The sequence below is a fragment of the Pholis gunnellus genome, assembly GCF_910591455.1.
Source record: "Pholis gunnellus genome assembly, chromosome: 6".
Taxonomy (NCBI): Eukaryota; Metazoa; Chordata; class Actinopteri; order Perciformes; family Pholidae; genus Pholis; species Pholis gunnellus.
Genome location: NC_136532.1, coordinates 3,455,136 through 3,468,248, shown reverse-complemented (window position 1 = coordinate 3,468,248; position 13,113 = coordinate 3,455,136).

The following is a 13,113-nucleotide window of genomic DNA, read 5'->3' as shown; positions in this document are numbered from 1 at the left end:
CTGCTGCTCACTTTTTCACCCAGCAGATGGCGACAAATTACCATAAAAGACAAACAGCGTGGCAAAGAGCAGGGAGGATGTTAATTACAATACTCATCAGCATCATCCTACTCTTTATCATCAGCAGCATCACTTCCTCCAGCATCCCTGCCGGCTGCTGTCTGAACTCAGTAGATATAGAAGCTGTCAGCAGAGTCTCGGTGAACACCTGCTGTTATGGACGGAAACACAGTGAGCCTGTAGGAAACCTGTACGGATGTTTGACAGCATCAGAATGTGAGGCTGCCTGCTGCTGCTTCATTCTGCGTCAAATAACGGCCCCTGTTCCTTACAACCATATTATCCATTTAATAACGACGTCATAAACATCAGCTTTTTCCGATCAGACGCGTACATTTAAACAGGCCAAATAACGCTTTGTTCCTGTTTCTTCTTGTATTTGAATGTTCAATTAAATGTTAAATGAACGAAAACACATTCCATCATGTTGCATAAAGAGCTGAATATAATTTGTATTGCTTTATATAACCACGAAGCCTATATTATATGACTTACCCAGAAGCCTTTTACTTTAGCGTCGGTAAACCTTACAACTACTCTGTCATGTGGAAAATCCATTTCATTCAGGAGATATCCGATGATCCAAACTTTGTATTCGCTGTCCAAACAACCATTGATTTTAATCTCTTGAATGTAATCTGAAATTAAGCATGTCGTGCAGACATCAGTAGGACATTAAGGTCTTGAGTTGGATTCTGAATGGGCCAATACTTAAATGTTGTTATGGATGATTAAAGCTTGACAGGTAACATACATGTACCATACATGTGACATACAGGTAACATACAGGTAACATGCAGGCAACATACATGTAACATACAGGTAACATACATGTGACATACATGTGACATACAGGTAACATGCAGGCAACATACAGGTAACATACAGGTAACATGCATGTGACATACAGGTAACATGCAGGCAACATACAGGTAACATACATGTGACATACATGTGACATACATGTGACATACAGGTAACATGCAGGCAACGTACATGTAACATACAGGTAACATACATGTGACATACATGTGACATACAGGTAACATGCAGGCAACATACAGGTAACATACAGGTAACATGCATGTGACATACAGGTAACATAAAGGTAACATACTCAGAGGTCAGTTCTTTGAGCTCAGTAAGAAAATGGGTGTAGATTGAAAACAACTTTCAAGTTTTTTTAAGGAATCTGAGCCACAAACACGCGTAGTCTAAAATAAATCAATTTAATTTTGCAGAATACATTTTATATGATATACATGTTTTATTGATATGATTTTTCTTACAAGCAATTTCATAAAACAGTATTGAACTAGTGTAAGTCCCCCAGAGGATATATATATAGAAATATATATATATATGGTCTGTTTCTGTCTATCTGACAACATAATATGTTTTTAAATTATAGCTGGGGTTTTGTTTCCCTTCGTTTTACCCTGTGAACGGTGCACTGGTGCTGACCCTTAGTACTTTAGGGTGGGGGTGGAGTTGTAGGGGGATGGGGGTGCAGAGGGAGGTCCCAGGCTCTCCAGGCCTGTTCAGTCCCAGCAGGCCAAGCAGAGGAAATGTAAATGTGACCACCCACCTCTGAGGAGGAAATGTTGTGTTGGTCTATACGTGGCCTCTGTTCCCCTTGTTTTTGTGTTTCTATGTTCCTATATTCCCATCCCTACACAGTCTCTATGTTTCTCTGTCTCTATATTCCTATCCCTACACAGTCTCTATGTTTCTCTGTCTCTATGTTCCTATCTCTACACAGTCTCTATGTTCCTATGTCTCTATGTTCCTATCTCTACACAGTCTCTATGTTCCTATGTCTCTATGTTCCTATATTCCCATCCCTACACAGTCTCTATGTTCCTATGTCTCTATGTTCCTATCTCTACACAGTCTCTATGTTCCTATCTCTACACAGTCTCTATGATCCTATGTCTCTATGTTCCTATGTCTCTATGTTCCTATCCCTACACAGTCTCTATGTTCCTATGTCTCTATGTTCCTATCCCTACACAGTCTCTATGTTCCTATGTCTCTATGTTCCTATCCCTACACAGTCTCTATGTTCCTATGTCTCTATGTTCCTATCTCTACACAGTCTCTATGTTCCTATGTCTCTATGTTCCTATCTCTACACAGTCTCTATGTTCCTATGTCTCTATGTTCCTATCCATACAGTCTCTAAGTTTCTGTTTCTATGTTCCTATCCCTAAACAGTCTCTAAGTTTCTGTTTCTATTTTCCTATCCCTACACAGTCTCTATGTTCCCATGTCTCTATGTTCCTATCCCTACACAGTCTCTAAGTTTCTGTTTCTATGTTCCTATCCCAACACAGTCTCTATGTTCCTATGTCTCTATGTTCCTATCCCTACACAGTCTCTATGTTTCTGTTTCTATGTTCCTATCCCTACACAGTCTCTATGTTTCTGTTTCTATGGTCCTATCCCTACACAGTCTCTATGTTTCTGTTTCTATGTTCCTATCCCTACAGTCTCTATGTTCCCATGTCTCTATGTTCCTATCCCTACACAGTCTCTAAGTTTCTGTTTCTATGTTCCTATCCCAACACAGTCTCTATGTTCCTATGTCTCTATGTTCCTATCTCTACACAGTCTCTATGTTTCTGTTTCTATGTTCCTATCCCTACACAGTCTCTATGTTTCTGTTTCTATGGTCCTATCCCTACACAGTCTCTATGTTTCTGTTTCTATGGTCCTATCCCTACACAGTCTCTATGTTTCTGTTTCTATGTTCCTATCCCTACACAGTCTCTATGTTTCTGTTTCTATGGTCCTATCCCTACAGTCTGTTTCTATGTTCCTATCCCTTGAAAATGAACTTTACAGAATCTCTGCCCACATTACTGATGATAATGCACAGAACACATTGTTTTCATTAGAACTACACAGAACATGAGAACGCTACTTTATGTTATCAGGAGCTTTTATTATCGTCTCGGACACATAGGAAGCGTAACATTCTTACTGGCTGCAGTCCCACATCCCATCACATCAACACACAAATACCACTTCCTCATCGTCGTTATTGAAGTCCTCTTCCCGATGAAGGTGTGAGTTAGCGCAGGTTGTGGTGCCTTGCTCAGAGGCAGGCTGAAGGAGGAAGAGGCTTGGCCCAGCTGACCGATGCCCTTTCATTATTGCACTGCTTGCTGCAGCTCCCACAGTAGTGCAACAGGGAAAGAGTGTGGAGCAGAGAGCGTCCTGCAGCTGCTGTCCTGGAGACATGCAACCTGAAATCATCTTTACTTTCAACACTAGTTGAACACACGTTCACTAGTTCTGCTCAATTCACTGTTTGCTTACTTTCAGAATACTGCATGTGGAGTAAATACGGGTTTAAGAGGCAGGAAGACTACTAATAATGAGACTGAACTGTAACATGAACAGAGTATAACGAGGTTTCGTGGTTCTGTTCTGTGCATTTTATGCAAATGTTAAATGAAAACATTCACTTTGTTTCCCAATGAGCACACTGAGCAGCAATCAGGAGGTCAAACATCTTCATGTTGTATAAATCATTTTCAGTCAAATTAAACGTGTGACGATTAACGCCACTGCTTCCAAAACGTGAACGCTTCTAAGCCTTTAGAATCGGTTCATAAAAGTGCTGGAGACATCGTTTCATTTTAGGCAGAAACAATGAAAAAGTACTCTCAATTAAAGCATTTAAAATCATTTAAAGAAAACCTATATCATTAATTCATCACATTGGGACTTTTAATGGTATTAAATCGTATTTAAAGGCCCAGTTCACCCAAATGTTAAAAAAGCAAACATGTTTCCCTCCTTCCTGTAAGCTTTGGTTTATTTGTCCAGGGTTTCACATTTCTGTCCCCACGCAAATACGATGGAGGTCAATGGAGTTTCATTTTTGCTGCTACAAGCATTGACAAATTACATTGAAAAAAAACAGTGTCTGCTACTCTGGATAGTCCTCAGTGGCAACATATTCATTGGAGCTCATTTCTATTGAATACATATTCATACAGTGTGCTGTATGGATTATTATGATGTTACACAGACACTGTTTTAATGTCTTCATTCCATTCACGACCACTCTATTGGGGTGAGGGAAGAAATGTAACAGACAGATAGAAACACAGAGCCATGAACATCCACCACCGTGGAAAGACACCAGTAGATCGTATAATGTCGCTGAACCAGTTCTTTAAGAGTTGTCCCTGTATTGAAGGAAATCTAGCACCAGCACTGTTTTCTTAATTGTGTGAATCATAGCTGGTGGTTCCTAAAGCAGAGAACGACCGATTGTTTCACTGTTCAGCCTAAAGAGGGTTCACACTACTCCTATTAGCAGCTACTTTGTACCGATCCAGGGTTGCTTTGACAAGATATCTCACTTTTTGTTTCTTTTTTCTATTGTGCACTCAAGCGAATATCAATCAAACCGTTATCTGCTTTTGCAAATAAACTCACAGCAAAGCTACATGGTTGAAAGTTGTCACACACCTGGTAGCACACGGTGTACGAGCAGCAGTGTGAAGCTGAGCATGATGTAATGGGAGTGAGCAGAAGGCCTGTTGTGACATCAGCTGCATGACACACCACAGGGCGGAGATCAGCCCTCAGAGTCAAGACCCTATAAGCAATATTGCACTACTCTGTTAGCTCTAGTGAAAGCAGAGGCAATATTGATAGGGTCTCGTCTACAAGGCGACATGGACGAGGTGCTCAGAGAGAGAGGCCGTCTCAGTGTGACCTGAGGAGACACAAGAGGGAGGAGGTCAACAACCTTCTTCACAGAGGGAGCTAGATATGTAGTCTACCTGGGAACATTCACCTCTTCAAAAGAAATCATCACAAACCACTCGCGTCTTATACATGCTACTTTATCATATTAGCTAAAGAATTTGACTAAATGTAAATTGTCATCTTGCATTCCCTCTAGTTGGGATTTTTAACTTTGAACAAAAAGAAAAAACATTTTCTTTGCAAACCCATGTGACTGATGAGGAAACAGATGACCTGCGTGAGCACAGAGAGGGAGGAGACGCGAGTACATACCGCGGGGAGGCCATCGTCCTTCTCACGCCGACATGGTAAGAATAATGTCTAATAAAGCTCATACCCACATGTACAAATGTCAAGAGGTCACAAAAACCCTCCGAAACAGAAGACTAATGTATCATCCCCCTAATGTCGCCTCCATCCAGCAAAAAGGTTTACCTGGAAACCTGTTACAGCTGTTGTGTCCAGATGGGCTGAAGTTAACGTCCTCAGTGAAGCTCTCCGTGACTCTCCTCTTCATCACAACGCTCACACATTCAAAGGCACCTGCAGTACATGCTGAATCATATATTTGTACCATTCAGTACTTTGAGCTGCTACTTGCATTGGAACATTTCAATACTTTGATTGTATGTTTTCTTTTATACCAACAATAAAACTGTTCCGTCCTCCTGATTAAATTCTCCTCGTTACATAACGTGTCATCTATCGGCAGCACCATTTATTTCCCTTATAAAATATGCGCTCCATAAAACGATATGCTATGTCGATAAAGACACTTCAAATCACATGTTTTTGCAGAATAACATGTCTGTGAGAAAAATGTAAGGATTATGGCAGATATATGGTGCATGCTTGTTTCTGATTGGCTCTTCCTGCTGTGAGCATACATGTGATCAGTCACGTGATCAGACGAGTGTGAGCAGGCAGCTCGAGACATTGTTAGCCAGTAGAAACGCAGGCCGCGGTCATTTGGACTGGATGTGACTCAGACGCACAGAGCTTATACAGGCATTCACATTCAGAGGGCCATAGTCATGTCTTCACATTTCATAGAAATGTAAAATATCCATTTCTATTCTGATAAATACTTTCAAGGACCTTTCCTCACGTTTAGTAACAGTCAGTAAGACACAGAGTTGGACTTAACTCTCTGTCTATTATCTCTAAATCTCTGCCGTTCACCATGGTTCCGTTATCAGGATGGAGGAAACAGATATATGTCCCATCAACAGAGAGAGAACTATTCTTTTCAGTGGCAGAAATGCTGCACTCTGCCCCTCATTAAAACCAAAGGCTTTGGAGACAACAGGCGTAATAAATTCCACTCTTCTTTTAGAGACGGCCGGGTCACCACACATACCGCTCACTTTAGGGAACAGGATTCTTTACAGCTTATGCGGCAAGTTAGAGGCTCAGAAATGGCAAAATCTAATTTGTCACACACACACACACACACACACACACACACACACACACACACACACACACACACACACACACACACACACACACACACACACACACACACACACACACACACACACACACACACACACACACACACACATCCATTCAATAATACATTCAGCTTTCATGCAACGTTACGCCAAATCCTAGCATGACACAAACTATGAAATAGAATTTGAGTTTTGATGAACAATATATGGCAACATAAACATTTCAACCATCGATGCTGTCACACACGTGAGCTCACACCGGCTCTCGTCATGACCGACTCTCACTTGTGGAATTCATTCGTGTGGAAAAATCTGATATTTGCAAAGCTGTTAATAATGAGCAATGAATTTAAATGTTTAATACAGATCTTAAAATAATATACCCACCTCAACTTTCTGTACCAGCAGTGTGACTTGCAATGTTCTCTGCTCCAGCTGTTGATTAGCGCTGCAATCATCCGCTATTTTCGTTATCGATTAATTCGAGAATTATTTCTTGATTAATTTGTTTAAAAGAATCTAAGAACATTTTTTTAGCACAACTCAAGTAAAAATAATTCTTAAATAATGAATTGATTATAAAAAATACTCAGCCAGTCGACTCATTGACTAATTAATTTAGCTCTAATTCAGATCAACGGTAACCACATAGTTCACACCACATTTACAATATTCCTGAGCAATAAAAAATCACCGGATTGTCTTTTTCTCTCTGAAAATACAACCAAACTCTTCTTGCCATAATTGTTTATCATGGGAAGTTCTTCATCATTTGAGATTTATATTTGCAGCTCATGAACGCGGGAAGAAGACGCGTGCAGCACTGTGCAGTCGTGTTAATGTGAGAGGCGGCCACAGAAACAGGATGTTGTTACTGCGGCCTATGGATGACGGCCTGCGTCGACCTATTGTTCAAGGATCAGTTGTAATGTTGCCGAGCAGGATGGGTTGCTATAGCCGGTCCCTCGGGAGACATGTTATTGGCTGTAGCTGCACTATAGTCCCGCCTCCATGGAGCGTCCCCATCGGCTACACTTCATATAGACCCGGTCTGCTCTGGTATTTGCCTACCAGCACAATGACAAAGGCAAGCTTCCACATGCTGCCGATCCAAACGCTCCCATCCGCTCCATACTTGAGCATTTTGGAGTCGTTCTCATTTGATAACATGTCGCAGTCACCTGACGGAGGAACAACAGGCCTGCTGTTCCAGCACAGCTAAAAGATTCTAGAAACGCATTCATTCATGTGGTGCTGGTGCTTCAACGCCTCAATCTAACGTAGAAGCTGTTCATCATGACTTATGATTGATCTACATTGTTGGATTTTGTATTAACATAGAAAGGGAGTTGAATCGAATACTTCAAATAAGAAAAGTGAACCTCCACTAAATGATCATAATGACACAAACCAGTAGCACAATACAAACTAGATACATTTAACAAAGGCCTTGTTTTAATAGCACTATCTCCATATAATACGGTTAAATGTACGCGAGCATATTTCAGTAAATAAAACGGACTTTCTATCCCTCACTACAACACTTTCCCCCTTAAGACACACAACAAACAGCAAATCCCACAGTCGCTCGCTAAACAGTGGCTAAATATGACGCTCCAGACTCCAGTGCTCCGAGGCGTGCGCACACACACACACACACACACACACACACACACACACACACACACACACACACACACAGAGCAGAGGCAGTAACCCCCAGAGCGGCCCTGCCCTCCACATTCCTCACAAGGAGCCCCATCCCCCCCTACGACCTGCCCCAAATAGGAAACTTACCCAATTTTTCCCACCCACACCGTGACTTCTTCAAGACTGCACACTCAAATTATGCTTTCAAAAGCCGACTGGAACAGAGAAAAAAAAGAGCCCTGTGCTCCACCCACCCACACACACACACCCACACACATACCCACACCCACACACACACATAACTACATGTCTGTAGGTTAACCTATAGGCTCACGCGTTCCTTTACAGGGAAGTCTCGTACACTTTTTATCCTGGAAAATAACATATGGTGACCAATAAAATATTCATATGCAATAAACCAGAGGGTTTTACACAGTTGCAACCAAACTGTATTCTAAAGTGGAGCTTTAATAGGTGCTTGTGCTTTTTTGATTTTAGTTTGCACATAAAGCTAGTTGATATCTTTAACAGCCTGGTTCGTATGTTCTGATAATTAATCAGCAGCAGCAAACATCACAAAGTGCTGCATATCATTTCAGTCAAACACACAAAAAACGAAATTAGGAATAAAACACTTATTTTTACAAGTCAGTTCTTTTATTCCTCTCATGATCCTAAAATACTATTTCCATGTAACCTGAACCTGTCAGGCTGCTTTCCACAAACTGATTTATTTATACTCAAAATGTTTAGTACATGAAAATGTATGTTAAATAAAAATAAATCACTTTCATAAAAACATGTTATTACAGTTAAATTGTGGTTTTACTTAATCCCTGATCATGATCAGATAAGTTAAAAAGCCTTGTTGAGCTAAACCGGACTACATGTTGTGGACCAGCGTGTAGCAACACATCACACTGGCCAACAAAACGTGCGACAAGTTAGGAAAGTTGACCTGAACGCGTGTTACTTAATCTGACGTGGTCTGCAACGCAAACCGAGACAGCCTCTGAAGTTCTGTGAACAAAATGTTCTTTTCTAGGAGGCGTGGCCTATGAGGCCTATATCTCCCAGGGTAAAACACAGCCTAATAATGCAGCTTGTTTGAATAGAAAAGCCACAGACTCTTCCTGTCATAAGGACCTCCGGGCTCAGGCACTGGTTCCCAAAAATTGCGGACTGGGGACCTCCAGCGGTCCTTGAGGGAGTTTCCAAAATAAACGATACTTTTTTTATTTCACTCGATTCAAATTAGCAATTTAAATCCATTGTTTATGTCGGAACTTTTTCTAAGAAAAGAAAGATATATATATGACATCACTAAAAACTCCTTTGGATTGTCTTCAAAATGAAGGTCTGTGATCTATGAAATGAAAAAGTTCAAGACGTATTGTATGTGAACAGCTGTCAGTCTAATTATTTGTAGTACTTTCCTCATAATAATATAGAGCAAAAATCTGCTCAAATTGTTATTGTGCGAATAATTGATTAGACTGACTAAATAAAATGATGCATATCTTCTAACAACACTTATAAAATCACTCTATTCATCATTTTTGATGACGGACTATTTGAACGGGATAAAAAAAGGAAACTTTCCCAAGAATGACCATGAACCAGCACTGAGCCAGCACAGAGCGGTTGTGGTAATGGTTCCCCTCTAGTCTAAACCTATGGCCTGTGTCATATGGTGCTGGGAATGTGCGTGTGAATCTGGAGGTAGTGTGTGGGGGTTGGGAGGGAGGCTGCCTTCCACTAAGAACCCACAGAGGCTCCTTCATGGTTCGTATCGTCTATTTCTCTCCATTCAACAGCCTCCGTCTTTCCGCCGCGCTGCGCCGTAGTGTGGGCAAAGGCCGAATGCTATGACAATACTATTGCACTGCTTTAGCGGATGGTACAGTAGTGCAACATCGTCAAAGCAGCTGACCTCTGCAAGCTGGGACACACACACACACACACACACACACACTCACCGTGAACAGCGCTTCTACGGCAGCCATACCACACGCATAAGCCACGCACGCTAGCGACACACCGCCACGACAAACTGACTTCAATTAAAGAGCTTTCCATCCTGGGGCTGGGCGTCCCTTCAACTTCGGGCCACCAGAGTAGCAGTTCTATTTTCTTGTCACGTTTAAATACGATTTGTAAGTAGAGGAAGTGGGAGGCGGAGGAGGTGTGGGGGGGGTGGGTGGATGTAGGGAGGGGGGGGGGGGGGGGGGGTTGGGGGGGCGGTGTTGTCAGCCAATGCCCTTTTAATATTGCACTGCTCATCTGATTTCACAGTAGTACAACAGAAAAGGGGCTTTGGACAACACGGCTGCTCTTCAAATCTGTTCAGTTTCTATTGAAGCGCCAGCAGGCACGTGGTCAGCTCCAGCGTTACCCAATGATACAGACAGTATGGGGCCTATAGAGGGGAGCCGGCCTCCACACAACTACCAACGTGTTGGAAGCCTCCTGCAAACCAGCAGCCGTGAAATAAGCCAATAGGCTTATTACGTTAACAACACAATGTAGCCTATATGGTGTAAAATGCATAAATAGAAAAGCATATCATTTATGCAAACTTGAAAGGAATTGTTCTGATGTGCAAGCCGTGACTTGTGAAAATGAAACAGTATTGTTTGTTGAAATCAAACTCTAATGTTAGTTGACAGTTGGTTTGATATGGTGGTAATGTGACTCCTCTCTGTAGGTCCGGAGCCTTTCCTGTCATTTGTTCCGGTCAGCATTAGGTTCTAAGACCGGAGGAAGAACATATTTACTGAAATCAAAGCCAAAGCTGTTCACATGGGCTGCGCCTGGCCTCGCTGAAAACAGGCAGTGAGCGAGACTTCGCCTGGAGGAAATGAGGGTGGAGGAGCATATATAGGGCAAAGAGCACATTCCGAGATACAATACCAGAAACCCTCATTTAATACCATACTATTCCTGTCCCTTTAGCCAAAGCGGCAATTTGAAACCGTCCTGGTTTAAAAAGCAGAGGGGGGGGGCTGTGAGGGGCTTTGTTATTTCCAGTGTTCAGAGAAGTTTATGATCAGCCAAAGTGCTCATTTTCCCTGTCAAAGCGAATAAAACACACATGTAGATCAAAAGGAAGACCGCCGTAACTTATACCGGACAAATGCCACAAGACCACCAGCGAGCAGGACAACTTTAGTTTGACTTTGCTAGTTTGAAATGAAAACGGGCTTAATTAGTCCTAAAGAAATAGCTCAATAGGAGAGAAATAGACTATGTGCTTTTCCTTCCATAAGAGAATAACAAATTAGTTCAAACATCAACGCATTAAATAAGAGTCATTTTCTCCATATGGTTCTGTTAAAGCAGTGTCAAATAATATGGAGTACTTTGAAAGCGCTGCTATTATAGCATACCAGGCATACATTCCTACAGCAACTCTTAGAAACAAGGACGTGTGGATTGGAGGACAACATGCTACATCGCTGCCCAGTTCTACGTGAAGCCGTGTGTCATTTGAAAGAAGGCTCCCACCAGAGAAAAGCAGCGCTTTTACACATCATAGCTGGGCCTGGTGCATTGTGCCTGTAGCTCACACACACACTACTTTTATGCTAAATAAAAACCACAGCTCAATAATGCACACACTCATTTAGGAAAGATGTTCGGGCAATTAGTGATTCAAATGTCTTGTGTAGCAAAAAGAGGACACGAATAGAAGCCTATTGAAAAAGGAACCTGCGACTCCAGATCTAAAATATGAACCAAAAGGTGTATTAACGAGGTTATTATATTAGTGGCTGTATTAATGGCTCATTTGTCGTTTAGCAGGGACCAACTGAAAGCCCTGGTAAACCCATGGGTGTCCCTGGACCCCACTTAGAAGCATGTGGATTAGCTCATATGATTGGAGCCCAATGAGTTTTGATATCTCAGTCAGGAAAAATCACTTGCATGGACACTCCACTGTCAATCACTCTCTTAATCATGCGTGCCCTCGCGTGTACGCGCGCTCGTTCTGTCTCTCTCTCTCTCTCTCTCTCTCTCTCTCTCTCTCTCTCTCTCTCTCTCTCTCTCTCTCTGTGTCTCACACACACACACACACACACACACACACACACACACACACACGCACACAATAGCTGCAATACAGTTTTAAGCTACGAGAGCTCGCGGAACCTCTCCGCGGCCAATCAGACCCACCGACATCCACGTCTGCCTGCGAGCTCCACGCCATCTCCGCCCCGTAGCAGTCGCCCTCTCCTCGCAGGCTTTGATGAACGGTACCTGGCGGAGGCAGGGCCGGTCCGAACAGCTCAACACACAGAAGAAGCACAACGGGCCAGTTGCCCACTTTAGCCAGGAAAAGCGTGCTGGCGGTTCCCATCTATCTCCCACACGTACGTCCGTTTCAACTGCAGTTACGGTGCTCGAGGCGTAACGGCTCCTGGGTTATAAAACGGTGTTTCGTCCATTGGCACCCTCACGGCCTCCCAGCTCTGGACTCCATCTTTGACTAGTTGACATTCAGCTCTTGCCGAGACAAATTCCTTATTTGCATGCCAGCCTGCCATTGGTCCGTTCCCCCGCTTGTCTCTGCCCTCATTGGTGGAAAATGTATCTCATCACCTTCGGGATTGGTCACATACCAAGGGGACGTCATTGTATGGTTTAATTTTAACAATGAACACAAATGTTCTCTTCCATTCACAAATTCCTCATTATCCGCCTTTGAGGTGCTTTATCGTGTTATTGTGCTTGAAAGAAAAAAAGAACGAGAAAGGTTCTCAGCTATAGGAGTCCTTCCAGCACGTACCTAACCTCCACACTGGAGACCACCCACATGTTAAACAGTAGGCTACACATGTGGCTGCAATCCAGTGCTACTCTTTGTAAAGTCTAGCCTTCATCTTACATATTGTTTTTACAGTTAGCCTACTTCATGGACACAAAATAATCTCCAAAATGCAGGAAACAAAGTCAGACTCCAGTAACCTTCAGTCTCAATACGTTAGCACGAGGCTTTTTCAAAGGCCACTCCTGATGCATATGGAGGCGTTCGTTCCACTGGAGGAGATGGTGCTCCGTCAGGGCGCTGTGGTGCGGGTAGAGGGCGGCCGGGGTGGGAAAGGTTAAAGGCGACGGGGCTCTCTGGAGGTGCTGCGGTCGACGCTCGGAGGAGGGCAGCGGCCTGTGAAATCTG